Below are 15,794 nucleotides of genomic sequence, written 5' to 3'. Positions count from 1 at the left end.
TCCCACATGCCGTGGAACAACTAAACCCATGCACCACAACTACTGAGCCTGCACTCTAGAGTCCAGGAGCCACAACTACTGAATCCTGTGTGCCTGGAGCCTGTACTCCACAGCAGGAGGAGCCACAGCAGTAAGAAGGCTGTGCACCGCAGCGAAGAGTAGCCCCCACTCACCACAACTAGAGGAAGCCTGCACACAGCAATGAAGACCCAACACAGCCAAAAATTAATTAATTAATTAATTAAATTAAAAACAAACAAACCCTGACAACACCAAATGGTGTTAAGAACATGGTGGCAACAGGGACGATTTTTTCATTTCTGGTGGGAAAGCAAAATGGTGCAGCCATGTGGAAAGACAGCTTGGCAGTTTCTTATGAAGCTACACAGAGTCTTTCCATACGTACTGCAATCATGCTTCTAGGATCCTACCCAACTGGGCGGAAAACTTATGTATAATCAAAACCTACACAAATATTTATAGCAACTTTATCGTAATTGCCAAAAACTGGAAGCAACTAAGATGTTCCTTCAACAAGCAAATGGATATACAGTCTATGGTTGTATAAGTTAATTAATGTAAAAAAAAATACAATACTTCCGGGGAAGATGGCAGAAGACTAAGACGTGGAGATCACCTTCCTCCCCACAGATACACCAGAAATACATCTACACGTGGAACAACTCCTACAGAACACTTACTGAACGCTGGCAGAAGACCTCAGACCTCCCAAACGGCAAGAAACTCCCCATGTACCTGGGTAGAGCAAAAGAAAAAAGAAAACACACAGACAAAAGGATAGGGATGGGACCTGCACCAGCGGGAGGGAGCCGTGAAGGAGGAAAGGTTTCCACACACTAGGAAGCCCCTTCGTGGGCGGAGACTGCGGGTGGCGGAGGGGGAAAGCTTCGGAGTAGTGGAGGAGAGCGCAGCAACAGGGGTGCGGAGGGCAAAGCGGAGAGATTCCTGCACAGAGGATTGGTGCCGACCAGCACTCACCAGCCCGAGAGGCTTGTCTGCTCGCCCGCCGGTGTGGGCGGGGCTGGGAGCTGAGGCTCCGGCTTCAGTCAGAGCGCAGAGAAGGAACTGGGGTTGGCGGCGTGAACACAGCCTGCAGGGGGTTAGTGTGCCACGGCTAGCCAGGAGGGAGTCTGGGAAAAAGTCTGGACCTGCCGAAGAGGCAAGAGACTTTTTCTTCCCTCTTTGTTTCCTGGTGTGCAAGGAGAGGGGATTAAGAGCGCTGCTTAAGGGAGCTCCAGAGACTGGCGCGAGCCGCAGCTGAAAGCACAGACCCCAGAGACGGGTGTGGGATGCTGGGGCTGCTGCTGCCGCCGCCAAGAGGCCTGTGTGCAAGCACAGGTCACTATCCACACCCTGCTTCTGGGGAGCCTGTGCAGCCCACCACTGCCGGGGTCCCAGGATCCAGGGACAACTTCCCCGGGAGAGCGCACGGCACGCCTCAGGCTGGTGCAATGTCACTCCGGCCTCTGCCACCACAGGCTCGCCCTGCACTCCGTGCCCCTCCCTACCCCCCAGCCTGAGTGAGCCAGAGTCCCCGAAGCGGCTGCTCCTTTAACCCTGTCCTGTCTGAGCGAAGAACAGACGCCCTCCAGCAACCTACACACAGAGGCAGGGCCAAATCCAAAGCTGAGACCTGGGAGCTGTGAGAACGAAGAAGAGAAAGGGAAATCTCTCCCAGAAGCCTCAGAAGCAGCAGATTAAAGCTCACAATCAACTTGATATACCCTGCATCTGTGGAACACATGAATAGACAACAAATCATCCCTAATTGAGGATCTGGGTGGATGAAAGGCTCTTGGCCCTGCAGCCAAGAGTTAGTGCTGTGCCTGAGGTGGGAGAGCCAACTTCAGGACACTGGTGCACAAGAGACTTCCCAGCTCCACATAATATCAAACAGCGAAAATCTTCCAGAGACTTCCATCTCAACACCAGCACCCAGCTTCACTCAACGACCAGCAAGCTACAGTGCTGGACACCCTATGCCAAACAACTAGCAAGACAGGAACACAATGCCACCCATTAGCAGAGAGGCTGGCTAAAACCATAATAAGTCCACAGACACCCCAAAACACAGCACCAGACATGGACCTGCCCACCAGAAAGACAAGATACAGCCTCATCCACCAGAACACAGGCACTAGTCCCCTCCACCAGGAAGCCTACACAACCCACTGAACCAACCTTAGCCACTGGGGACAGACACCAAAAACAACGGGAACTACGAACCTGCAGCCTGCAAAAAGGAGACCACAAACACAGTAAGATAAGCAAAATGAGAAGACATAAAAACAGCAGATGAAGGAGCAAGGTAAAAACCCACCAGACCTAAGAAATGAAGAGGAAATAGGCAGTTTACCTGAAAAGCAATTCAGAATAATGATAGTAAAGATGATCCAAAATCTTGGAAATAGAATGGAAAAAATGCAAGAAACATTTAACAAGGGCCTAGAAGAACTAAAGATGAAACAAGCAACGATGAACAACACAATAAATGAAATTAAAAATACTCTAGATGGGATCAATAGCAGAATAACGGAGGCAGAACAGATAAGTGACCTGGAAGATAAAATAGTGGAAATAACTACTGCAGAGCAGAATAAAGAAAAAAGAATGAAAAGAATGGAGGACAGTCTCAGAGATCTCTGGGACAACATTAAACACACCAACATTCGAATTATAGGGGTTCCAGAAGAAGAAGAGAAAAAGAAAGGGACTAAGAAAATATTTGAAGAGATTGTAGTTGAAAACTTCCCTAATATAGGAAAGGAAATAGTTAATCAACTCCAGGAGGCACAGAGAGTCCCATACAGAATAAATCCAAGGAGAAATATGCCAAGACATGTATTAATCAAACTGTCAAAAATTAAATACAAAGAAAACATATTAAAAGCAGCAAGGGAAAAACAACAAATAACGTACAAGGGAATCCCCATAAGGTTAACAGCTGATCTTTCAGCAGAAACTCTGCAAGCCAGAAGGGACTGGCAGTACATATTTAAAGTGATGAAGGAGAAAAACCTGCAACCAAGAGTACTCTACCCAGCAAGGATCTCGTTCAGATTTGATGGAGACATTAAAATGTTTACAGACAAGCAAAAGCTGAGAGAGTTCAGCACCACCAAACCAGCTTTACAACAAATGCTAAAGGAACTTCTCTAGGCAAGAAACACAACTGAAGGAAAAGTCCTACAATAATGAACCCAACACAATTAAGAAAATGGGAATAGGAACATACATATCGATAATTACCTTAAAGTAAATGGACTAAATGCTCCCACAAAAAGACACAGATTCCTGAATGAATACAAAAACAAGACCCATATATATGCTGTCTACAAGAGACCCACTTCAGACCTAGAGACACATACAGACTGAAAGTAAGGGGATGGAAAAAGATATTCCATGCAAATGGAAACCAAAAGAGAGCTGGAGTAGCAATTCTCATATCAGACAAAATAGACTTTAAAATAAAGACTATTAGGAGAGACAAAGAAGGACACTACATAATGATCAAGGGATCGATCCAAGAAGAAGATATAACAATTGTAAATATTTATGCACCCAACATAGGAGCACCTCAATACATAAGGCAAATACTAACAGCCATAAAAGGGGAAATCGACACTAACACACTCATAGTAGGGGACTTTAACACCCCACTTTCACCAATGGACAGATCATCCAAAATGAAAATAAATAAGGAAACACAAGCTTTAAATGAAACATGAAACAAGATGGACTTAATTGATATTTATAGGACATTCCACCCAAAAACAACAGAATACACTTTCTTCTCAAGTGCTCATGGAACATTCTCCAGGATAGATCATATCTTGGGTCACAAATCAAGCCTTGGTAAATTTAAGAAAATTGAAATTGTATCAAGTACCTTTTCCGACCACAACGCTATGAGACTAGATATCAATTACAGGAAAAGATCTGTAAAAAATACAAACACATGGAGGCTAAACAATACACTACTTAATAACAAAGTGATCACTGAAGAAATCAAAGAGGAAATTAAAAAAATACCTAGAAACAAATGACAATTGAGACACAACGACCCAAAACCTATGGGATGCAGCAAAAACAGTTCCGAGAGAGAAGTTTATAGCAATACAATCCCACCTTAAGAAACAGGAAACATCTCGAATAAACAACCTAACCTTGCACCTAAAGCAATTAGAGAAAGAACCAAAAAACCCTCCAAAGTTATCAGAAGGAAAGAAATCATAAAAATCAGATCAGAAATAAATGAAAAAGAAATGAAGGAAACGATAGCAAAGATCAATAAAACTAAAAGCTGGTTCTTTGAGAAGATAAACAAAATTGATAAACCATTAGCCAGACTCATCAAGAAAAAAAGGGAGAGGACTCAAATCAATAGAATTAGAAATGAAAAAGGAGAAGTAACAACTGACACTGCAGGAATACAAAAGATCATGAGAGATACTACAAGCAACTCTATGCCAATAAAACAACCTGGAAGAAATGGACAAATTCTTAGAAATGCACAACCTGCCAAGACTGAATCTGGAAGAAATAGAGAATATGAACAGACCAATCACAAGCACTGTAATTGAAACTGTGATTAAAAATCTTCCAACAAGCAAAAGCCCAGGACCAGATGGCTTCACAGGCGAATTCTATCAAACATTTAGAGAAGAGATAACACCTATCCTTCTCAAACTCTTCCAAAAATATAGCAGAGGGAGGAACACTCCCAAACTCATTCTACGAGGCTACCATCACCCTGATACCAAAACCAGACAAGGATGTCACAAAGAAAGAAAACTACAGGCCAATATCACTGATGGATGAACATAGATGCAAAAATCCTCAACAAAATACTAGTAAACAGAATCCAACAGCACATTAAAAGGATCACACACCATGATCAAGTGGGGTTTATTCCAGGAATGCAAGGATTCAATATACACAAATCAACCAACGTGATACACCATATTAACAAATTGAAGGAGAAAAACCATATGATCATCTCAATAGATGCACAGAAAGCTTTCGACAAAATTCAACACCCATTTATGATAAAAAACCCTGCAGAAAGTAAGCATAGAGGGAACTTTCCTCAACATAATGAAGGCCATATATGACAAACCCACAGCCAACATCGTCCTCAATGGTGAAAAACTGAAAGCATTTCCACTAAGATCAGGAACAAGACAAGGTTGCCCACTCTCACCACTCTTATTCAACATAGTTTTGGAAGTTTTAGCCACAGCAATCAGAGAAGTAAAGGAAATAAAAGGAATCCAAATTGGAAAAGAAAAAGTAAAGCTGTCACTGTTTGCAGATGACATGATTCTATACATAGAGAATCCTAAAGATGCTACCAGAAAACTACTAGAGCTAATCAATGAATTTGGTAAAGTAGCAGGATACAAAATTAATGCACAGAAATCTCTGGCATTCCTGTACACTAATGATGAAAAATCTGAAAGTGAAATCAAGAAAACACTCCCATTTACCATTGCAACAAAAAGAATATCTAGGAATAAACCTACCTAAGGAGACAAAAGACCTGTATGCAGAAAATTATAAAACACTGATGAAAGAAATTAAAGATGATACAAATAGATGGAGAGATATACCATGTTCTTGGATTGGAAGAATCAACATTGTGAAAATGACTCCACTACCCAAAGCAATCTACAGATTCAATGCAATCCCTATCAAACTACAACTGGCATTTTTCACAGAACTAGAACAAAAAATTTCACAATTTTTATGGAAACACAAAAGATCCCGAATAGCCAAAGCAATCTTGAGAACAAAAAATGGAGCTGGAAGAATCAGGCTCCATGACTTCAGACTCTACTACGTAGCTACAGTAATCAAGACAGTGTGGTACTGGCACAAAAACAGAAAGATAGATCAATGGAACAGGATAGAAAGCCCAGAGATAAATCCACGCACATATGGTCACCTTATCTTTGATTAAGGAGGCAGGAATGTACAGTGGAGAAAGGACAGCCTCTACAATAAGTGGTGCTGGGAAAACTGGACAGGGACATATAAAGGTATGAGATTCGATCACTCCCTAACACCATACACAAAAATAAGCTCAAAGTGGATTAAAGACCTAAATGTAAGGCCAGAAACTATCAAACTCTTAGAGGAAAACATAGGCAGGACACTCTATGACATAAATCACAGCAAGATCCTTTTGGACCCACCTCCTAGAGAAATGGAAATAAAGACAAAAATAAACAAATGGGACCTAATGAAACTTCAAAGCTTTTGCACAGCAAAGGAAACCATAAACAAGACCAAAAGACAACCCTCAGAATGGGAGAAAATTTTTGCAAATGAAGCAACTGACAAAGGATTAATCTCCAAATTTATAAGCAGCTCATGTAGCTCAATAGCAAAAAAACCACCCAATCCAAAAATGGGCAGAAGACCTAAACAGACATTTCTTGAAAGAAGATATACAGACTGCCAACAAACACATGAAAGAATGCTCAACATCATTAATCATTAGAGAAATGCAAATCAAAACTACAATGAGATATCATCTCACACCAGTCAGAATGGCCATCATCAAGAAATCTAGAAACCATAGATGCTGGAGAGGGTGTGGAGAAAAGGGAACACTCTTGCACTGCTGGTAGGAATGTGAATTGGTACAGCCTCTATGGAGAACAGTATGGAGGTTCCTTTAAAAACTACAAATAGAACTACCCTATGACCCAGCAATCCCACTACTGGGCATATACCCTGAGAAAACGATAATTCAAAAAGAGTCATGTACCAAAATGTTCATTGCAGCTCTATTCACAATAACCCGGAGATGGAAACAACCTAAGTGTCCATCATCGGATGAATGGATAAAGAAGATGTGGCACATATGTACAATGGAATATTACTCAGCCAAAAAAAGAAACGAAATTGAGCTATTTGTAATGAGGTGGATAGACTTAGAATCTGTCATACAGAGTGAAGTAAGCCAGAAAGAGATAGACAAATACCGTATGCTAACACATATATATGGAATTTAAGGGGAAAAAATGTCATGAAGAACCTAGGGGTAAAACAGAAATAAGGACACAAACCTACTTGAGAATGGATTTGAGGTATGGGGAGGGGGAAGGGTAAGCTGTGACAAAGCGAGAGAGAGGCAAGGACATATATACAGTACCAAATGTAAGGTAGATAGCTAGTGGGAAGCAGCCGCGTAGCACAGGGAGATCAGATTGGTGCTATGTGACCGCCTGGAGGGGTGGGATAGGGAGGGTGGGAGGGAAGGAGATGCAAGAGGGAAGGGATATGGGAACAGATGTATATGTATAACTGATTCACTTTGTTATAAAACAGTAACCATTGTGAAGCAATTATACTCCAATAAAGTTGTAAAAAAATAAAAATAAAAAATACAATAACTGAAGTAAGTTCACTAGGTTACTAAAATAGAATGAAAAAAACAAAATTGTCAGTGGCCTTGAAGATACATTAATAGTAATTATCAAATCTGAACAACACAGAGAAAAAAAATCACAAAATAATTGGAGAGAACCTCTGAAATCTGAAGGATAATAAAAAGGTGTAATGTGTGTGTATTTTGTTTTTTGTTTTTTGGGTTTTTTTGATGTACGCAGGCCTCTCACTGTTGTGGCCTCTCCCGTTGCGGAGCACAGGCTCCGGACGCGCAGGCTCAGCGGCCATGGCTCACAGGCCCAGCCGCTCCGCAGCATGTGGGATCTTCCCGGACCAGGGCACAAACCCATGTCCCCTGCATCGACAGGCGGACTCTCAACCACTGCGCCACCAGGGAAGCCCCAATGTGTGTGTATTTATAGTCCCAGAAGGACGGGTGAGGGGAATGAGGCAGAAAAGAATTTGAAAACATAAAGACCAAAAATTTGCCCTATTTGGGGAAAGATGTAACTTTACAGATTCAAGAAGCTCAGTATAAAATGAACTTATCTACAAAACAGAAACAGACAGAGAGAGGACAGACTTGTGCTTACCAAAGGTTGGGGGAAGGGATGGATTGGGAGTTTGGGATTAGCAGATACAAACTCATACATAGAATGGATAAACAACAAGGTCTTAACTGTATAGCACAGGGAAGTATATTCAATATCCTATGATAAACCATAATGGAAAAGAATATGAAAAAGAATATATATATATAATATATATATGACTGAATCACTTTGCTGTACAGCAGAAATGAACACAACATTGTAAATCAACTATACTTCAATAAAATAAATTTTAAAGAAAGCTCAGTGTACTCCAAATAGGAAAAACAGACCTATATACAACTGTAGTCAAACTGATGAAAATCAAGGATAAAAGTCAAAGCATGAAAGCAGCTAAAGAAAAATGATATTGCAGAGGGAAACAATGATTCAAATGACAGCTGATATTTGAAAAAAAATGCTTCACCAGAAAAAAAATCTAGGGCAGATAAAAGAGGAGCAATGTCTTTAAAGTCTTGCAAGAAAAAAAAATCAAACCAATCCTATTTTCAAAGGAAATGTTCTTTCAAAATAAAGGCAAAGTAAAGATCTCTTCAAATAAAGGCAAACAGAGAATTCACTGCCAGCAGAACTGCACCATAATAAATGCTCGGGGAGTTTTTCAGTATGATCAGAAATGACACTGGAAACATGGATCTCCAGGAAGTAAGGGAGAAAGATAGAAATGGCAAATATGTAAACATAATATACTGTATTTCTTCTTCACTTACTAATATACATATGACTGATGATGCAAAATATATAACGTATGTTGATGCAACACATATACATTATTTGCTTTACATGAAATGACATTATTAACTGTGAAAAATTATGAAGAACATTGTAATCACTAAAACAACTGTTAGTTAAATGATGCAGCAGTACAGCCAAAAAGCCAATAGATAATTAAAATGGAGCACATAAAGACACTTAATTAGGACTTCCCTGGTGGCACAGTGGTTAAGAATCCACGTGCCAATGCAGGGGACATGGGTTCAAGCCCTGGTCTGGTAAGATCCCACATGCTGCGGAGCAACTAAGCCCGTGTGCCACAACTACTGAGCCTGCGTGCCACAACTACTGAAGCCCACACGCCTAGAGCCTATGCTCTGCAACAAGAGAAGCCACTGCAATGAGAAGCCCATGCACCACAACGAAGAGTAGCCCCCACTCTCCACAACTAGAGAAAGCCCGCACGCAGCAATGAAGACCCAATGCAGCCAAAAACAAATAAATATATTTATTTTTTTAAAAAAAAGATACTTAATTAGTCCCAAAGAGAGAAGGAAGGGGAAGACAGAGGAACAAAAAACAAGAGGGTAAAATGTAAATAGTAAAACAGTAGCCCTAAATATAACCACATAAATAATTACATTAAATCTTAACTATACAAAGGCAAGGATTGAATGGATTAAAAAGTAACTATATGCTCTCTTCGAGAAATGTACCTTAAACATCAAGAGCCAGATGGGTTGAAAGTACACAGATGGAAGAGTCCATATGACTTTTCCCATAAGCATGAGAAGGCTGGAGCAATTATATTAATATTAGATAAAGTAGATTTCTTTACAAAGACTCCTACAGAGCTAAAACAGGGAATTGTTTTCAGTGATAAAAAGGTCAATACATCAGTAACATAAAAAAAAACTTTAAAACAATTATGTGGACCATTTTTAAAGTTTTTATTGAATTTGTTACAATATTGCTTCTGTTCTATGTTTTGGTTATTTTGGCCACGAGGCATGTGGGATTTTAGCTCCCTGACCAGGGAATGAACCTGCATCCCCTGCACTGGAAGGTGAACTCTACCACTGGACCACCAGGGAAGTCCCAATGACATAATTTTTAAATGTTTATGGGACAAATCACAAAGTTTTAAAATACATGAAGCAAAACTTATAAAAACTAAAGGGAAAAAAATAGGAAAACCCACCAGAGGTAAAGATTTTTAGCCTCTCTCCCAGAAACTGTTAGTACAACTACACAAAATCAGTGAAGACAGATATTAACAATATCAGCCACCTTGATCTAATTGATATTTACAGAACCCTTCACCCAAGAACAGCAGAATACTGTTGACTGTTAACTGAGAGTTTAAGAGAATAATTTGGTGACAGAAAAGGAATCTATATTAATCTGGGCATGAATTAACTTAGTCACTTCATATAAGAAGACCCAAATCATATTCTTTTGATAAATATGTAATAACTTGCAGTTTAATAACATTTCTTTTAAATCATTTTGACAGTTTATCTTGACGGAAGTATGTGAATAACAACTGAATGATTTTGGGGACTTTGCTGGTGGTCCAATGGTTAGGATTCTGTGCTCCCATTGCAGAGGACACAGGTTTGATTCCTGGTCAGAGAACTAAGATCCTGCATGCTGTGTGGCACGCCCCCCCCCAAAAAAAACCGCTGATTTTTTAAATAATAAATCTAAAAAGTTTCACAAGGGGTGGGGTGGATAAAAAGGAACTGGAACAAGAATTAAAAAAAAGGGGGGATCCAACTTCAGACAATTATGCAATTATATTGTAAAAGGCTAATAATGTTCTCTCTTCAAGAAGAGGGAAGAAAGTTTAGATGTAGAAAAAGATTTGAACATAGAATTATGTCCTTTGGGTGGGTCTATGTACATAGAATTATGTCCTTTGAGTGGGTCTATGTTTGGGTACAATTAATCTTATGTACTAGTAGAAAGAGAGAAAACAAGACCAAGGCTAAAGGTATTACTGGTTTAAAAAAAAAAAGCAGCCATCACTCAGATCAGTCAGGAGAGGGGGAGGGTTGATCATTTTTGTTTGGATAATCATATATTGTCTCTGTTGAGACGTGATTGCAGAATGGTCTTGTTTTTGCCTTGATGTATCATGGTAACAAAGTGGCCTTGTCTGACCTTGATTTTCTGTGAAACTGTTTATGTCAAAAAGACTCAGCCCGTCCAGCCACTCCTCCTCAGGCCAGATGCTCTATATCCTAAGAATGTCTCCAACAACTAGACACAAAGTGTGCCCACCCCTTTGGGAGTCCACCTAGGCAAATAGTGTTAGGGCAAGAATTTTGTTTTTTAAGTGCATACATAATATCTTAAATTTTGCCTCTTGGCCGACAAAGCCTAAAATGTTTACTATCTGATCCTTTTCAGAAAAAGTTTTCCAATATTGGTCTCAGGAAGAAAACACTTTATCTTTTTTTTTAAAATAAATTTACTTATTTATTTATTTATTTTTGGCTGCATCGGTTCTTTGCTGCTCGCGTGGGCTTTCTCTAGTTCTGTCGAGCAGGGGCTACTCTTCATTGCGGTGCACAGGCTTCTCATTGCGGTGGCTTCTCGTTTGCGGAGCACGGGCTCTAGGCGTGTAGGCTTCAGTAGTTGTGGCACACGGGCTCAGTAGCTGTGGCTCATGGGCTCTAGACCGCAGGCTCAATAGTTGTGGTGCATGGGCTTAGTTGCTCTGCAGCATGTGGGATCTTCCCGGACCAGGGCTCAAACCCATGTTCCTTGCATTGGCAGGCGGATTCTTAACCACTGCACCACCAGGGAAGTCCCTATCATATCATTTCAATTGACACAGAAAAGGCATTTGACAAAATAAAACATCCAGCAATGATAAAATATCTCAGCAAACTAGGGAAAGAAGAGAACTTCTTCAACTTGATAAAAGGCACATAGAAAAAACCAGCAGGTGACATCATACTTAATAAAGACTGAATGCTGGGGCTTCCCTGGTGGCACAGTGGTTGAGAGTCCACCTGCCGATGCAGGGGACACGGGTTTGTGCCCCAGTCCGGGAGGATCCCACATACTGCGGAGTGGCTGGGCCCACGAGCCATGGCCGCTGAGCCTGCGCGTCCAGAGCCTGTGCTCCGCAACGGGAGAGGCCACAACAGTGAGAGGCCTACGTACTGCAAAAAAAAAAGAATGTAAAAAAAAAAAAAAAAGACTGAATGCTTTCCCCATGTGACTGGGAAACAAAGCAAGGATGTCCACTCTCACCACTTCTATTCAAAATTGTACTAGAAGTATTAGCCAGTGCACCAAAGCAAGAAAAAAAAAAGGTATACAGATGGGAAAGGAAGAAATAATTTTCTACCCAAGAAAATTCTAAGGAATCTACAAAAACCTAGAATTTTAAGTAGTTTATCAAGGTCATTCCATATGAAGGCAGTACACACACACACAAATCATTTTTCAATATCCTACCAATGTACAATTTTTAATAACCCTAGTAATGTATAATATTTCTATGCCCTAGCAATGTAGAAAATTTAAAAACAATGCCATTTACAAGTGTGGAGACCTATATCGAGGGCACAGGACAAAAATCTCCGGAATTAACTGAGCCCCCATAGCAACCGTTGCCATGGGCTCTCCTGACCTAAACCGGACAGCCCCCAACTCCATATTAGGTACAATATTCACCATGTAGCATCCTGACCAACCACCTAGTGCCATCCTGCCAGCAGGAGTTTTCTTTGTCTTGAGGCTATAAAAGTTGGCTACCAGCCCACAAAGGGTGTCAGCTCTCCCTGGTCTATCAGGACGTGGGCCCGCTGTATTTGCAGCGCCCCTCACTAACTCTGCTGTTTGTTCTCAATAAACTCACTCTCATCTAAAACACTTTGTGTCTGGAAATTCTTCTTCCAACCCACACATGGACCACAGTATGTTGGTGGCCCACACGGGAATGCTCAGGCCCCCCCACCACACTCCCGTTTCTTTTTTCGAACCCTCTGTGAACAGGCGAGAGGCACCCTCTGCTGTGTTCTGAAGGCCTCACAACCCATTACGCCCCAGTAGCTGCCACCCAAGCGGGTGAGGCCTCTCCTTTCCTCTTTCTCTCTTGGGCTCAGGACCAGGCCAATTAATATCGTACGGGCACAGGTCAGGCACTTAAAAGCCATTAGGGCGCCTGCCGCTTGAAGACTCCCGTGAAAGGAAAAGGGGGTCACAGAACAGACCAGGCTGTTAGAGCATCTGCCCCCAGCAAGACAACTTCCGTGCACCGTGAGGCATGTATTGGTTCAAGCAGAACCCTGAGCCCCCTCCCCTTGGCCACTGCCTTCCCGGCAGGACTACAAGGCCAATTCCTCAGCCTGTCTTCTCTGTTACTTTCACCTTTTTCTCGGGCCAGATTGATTTACAGGAGCCCCGGTGTTGCCTCTGAGCCATCCCAGGAGTGCTTTTCACATTTCAGGGAATCGCCAAACAGGGAGTCACCCGGTGGGTCCTGGGAATCTCTCTCTCTTTTCTTTCTTTCTCTGCCTGAGCCACGCGATGCCTTCCTCACATGGTTTGTGCCTCAGTCTCACACTCAGGGGTCACCTCTCATGGTCAGATGCGACTGTTTGGATGGTCGGCCCATTTTGTGCCTTAGTCGCATGGAGAGATCACTGGGACAAAGGGGACGCCTTTCTGTCAGCCGCTGACTCTCAGTACCCCCCTTTCTATGCCACACAGGCTAAGAACGGGTTCTGGTATGTCTCAGGAGCCTCCCTCAGACTCACCCCTCAGCTGTATCCTCAGGAACTGGAAAACATTTGACTGTGAAAATCTCAAAAAGAAGAGGCTCATTTTCTTTTGTAACACAGCGTGGCCCCAGTATAAACTGGGGGACCGAGGACAATGGCCTGTTAATGGCACACAAAATTATAACACGATCCTCCAACTTGATCTCTTTTGCTGGAAGCAAGGAAAGAACTCAGAGGTCCCTTATGTCCAGACCTTGATGGCCCTTAGTCAGAATGCAGCTCTGAGGGACTCATACCGCATGTGTCTTTCAGTTGCCAATTCTCCCCCTGCCCCCTCTGTCTCCCTCTCCATCAGATCTCCTAGGCAACCCTCTACACGACCTTTCCTGTCCCCACCCAATCAACCCCCTTCGCTTCAGCCCCCGCCCCTGCCTCAACCCACAGCTCCCCATCAGCCACCCCCTTTATCAGGGTGAAAGCCCCCTCTCCCCTCCCCACACAAGATCAAGGACTGCCCAACGCCAGGAAACAGATTCTAATATGCTTCCCTTAAGGGAAGTAGCAAATGGAGACATGGGCACTATTAGAGTCCATGTTCCCTCTCCCATGTCTGACATTTCCCGAATTCAAAACAAGTTAGGTTCCCTCAGTCAGGACCCCACCACCTTTATTAAGGAATTTCAGGCCCTCACCAAAGCTTTTGACCTGACCTGGCAAGACATTCACGTAGTCCTGACCCCTTGTTGCACTCATGAAGAGAAAAACAGGATATGGGCATCAGCCCAAGCTTGGGCAGACGAGGCACGTGCTCGAAAATCCCCATGAAAATCAAATGGGAGCAGATGGGGTCCTGAGACCTGATCCCAGATGGGGATACCAGGCAAATGATAAAGGGCCAGCAGGGGGACGAACCAGGAGAGACTACATGATCACCTGCCTGCTAGAGGGCATGAGGAAAGCAGTCATTACACCTGTCAATTACATGAAGCTTAGGGAAGACACTCAGGATCCTTCTGAGAACCCAGCCCTTTTTCAGGCCCAGCTAGCAGAAGCCATGAGAAAATATACCAACTTAGATCTGGATACTAATAAAGGAAGAGCAATACCTGCAGTCCACTTCGTAAGCCAGTCAACCCCAGACCTTAGGCAAAAGCTCCAAAAACTAGACCAGGGGCCCCCAAACCCATTTCCTGTGCTACTTGATATGGCTTTTAAGGTTTTTTAACAACAGGGAGGAAGCCTCCAGGAACAGGAGGGAACAGAGAGAGAAAGAGAAATTAAGAAAACATGCTCAATACGTGGCTCTTATTCTCCCCCAGTCCCACTCGTGGCAGGGTAAAACGGGGGCTCTTCCTCCCGGTCAAAAGCCACTGATGACCTGCTACCAATGCGGTCAGCCAGGGCACACCATCAGGAACTGTCACACCCCACCGCTTTATTCCCCTTGTCCTATTTGCCAGCAGATGGGCCACTGGAGAAGGAGCTGTCCCTCCCGCCCTGAAGCCAGTGGGCCAGCACCCAAGGCTCCCAGTAACAAGGGTATGATGGGGCTCAGCGCCCCAGGCAAAGTTCAGACCCCACTGCCATTATTGGTGATCACTGATTACCAAGAACAGGAGCCAGGCAGTCTCCTGGGTCTCGACATCCTAGAGGCAGACGACCGACGGTGCCCGGGGCTTAACATACAGGCCCCTGTGGTTCCCGTAAGACTGGAGGAGCCCCAGGTAACTCTGGATGTGGCAGGGGCTGCCATAACCTTTCTGACTGACACTGGGGCCACTTATTCAGCCCTAACTTCCTTCTCTGGTCCTACCCTCTGTTCCTCGATCCTTCTAACAGGAATAGATGGACAACACCTTAGCCTTGGCCGATTTACACCTCCACTGCCATGTTCCCTTGAAAATACCCTACTCTCACACTCTTTGTTGGTTCTTCCGGCCTGCCCTGTTCCTCTGCTAGGCAGAGACCTCCTGACAAGACTCAGAGCCACCCTATCTCTCACCGCAACCACTATGGCTTTAAACATTGAATCCATTCCGGACACTATTCCACCCCGTATTTACCAACAGGTACCTCCAATAACATGGGACACTTCCACCGCTGGCAGACCTCCTACCGCCCCCCACCCCGGTAGTTATTAGAAGACCTGAACTCGGGCTTCCCCGGTGGCGCAGTGGTTGAGAGTCCGCCTGCCAATGCAGGGGACACAGGTTCGTGCCCCAGTCCGGGAAGATCCCACATGCCGCGGAGCGGCTGGGCCCGTGAGCCATGGCTGCTGAACCTGCGCGTCCGGAGCCTGTGCTCCGCA

Source organism: Mesoplodon bidens (genome assembly GCF_964165515.1).
Source record: "Mesoplodon bidens genome assembly, chromosome: 18".
Taxonomy (NCBI): Eukaryota; Metazoa; Chordata; class Mammalia; order Artiodactyla; family Ziphiidae; genus Mesoplodon; species Mesoplodon bidens.
The sequence above is the reverse complement of the archived record's forward strand: the minus strand, read 5'-3'. Positions refer to the sequence as shown.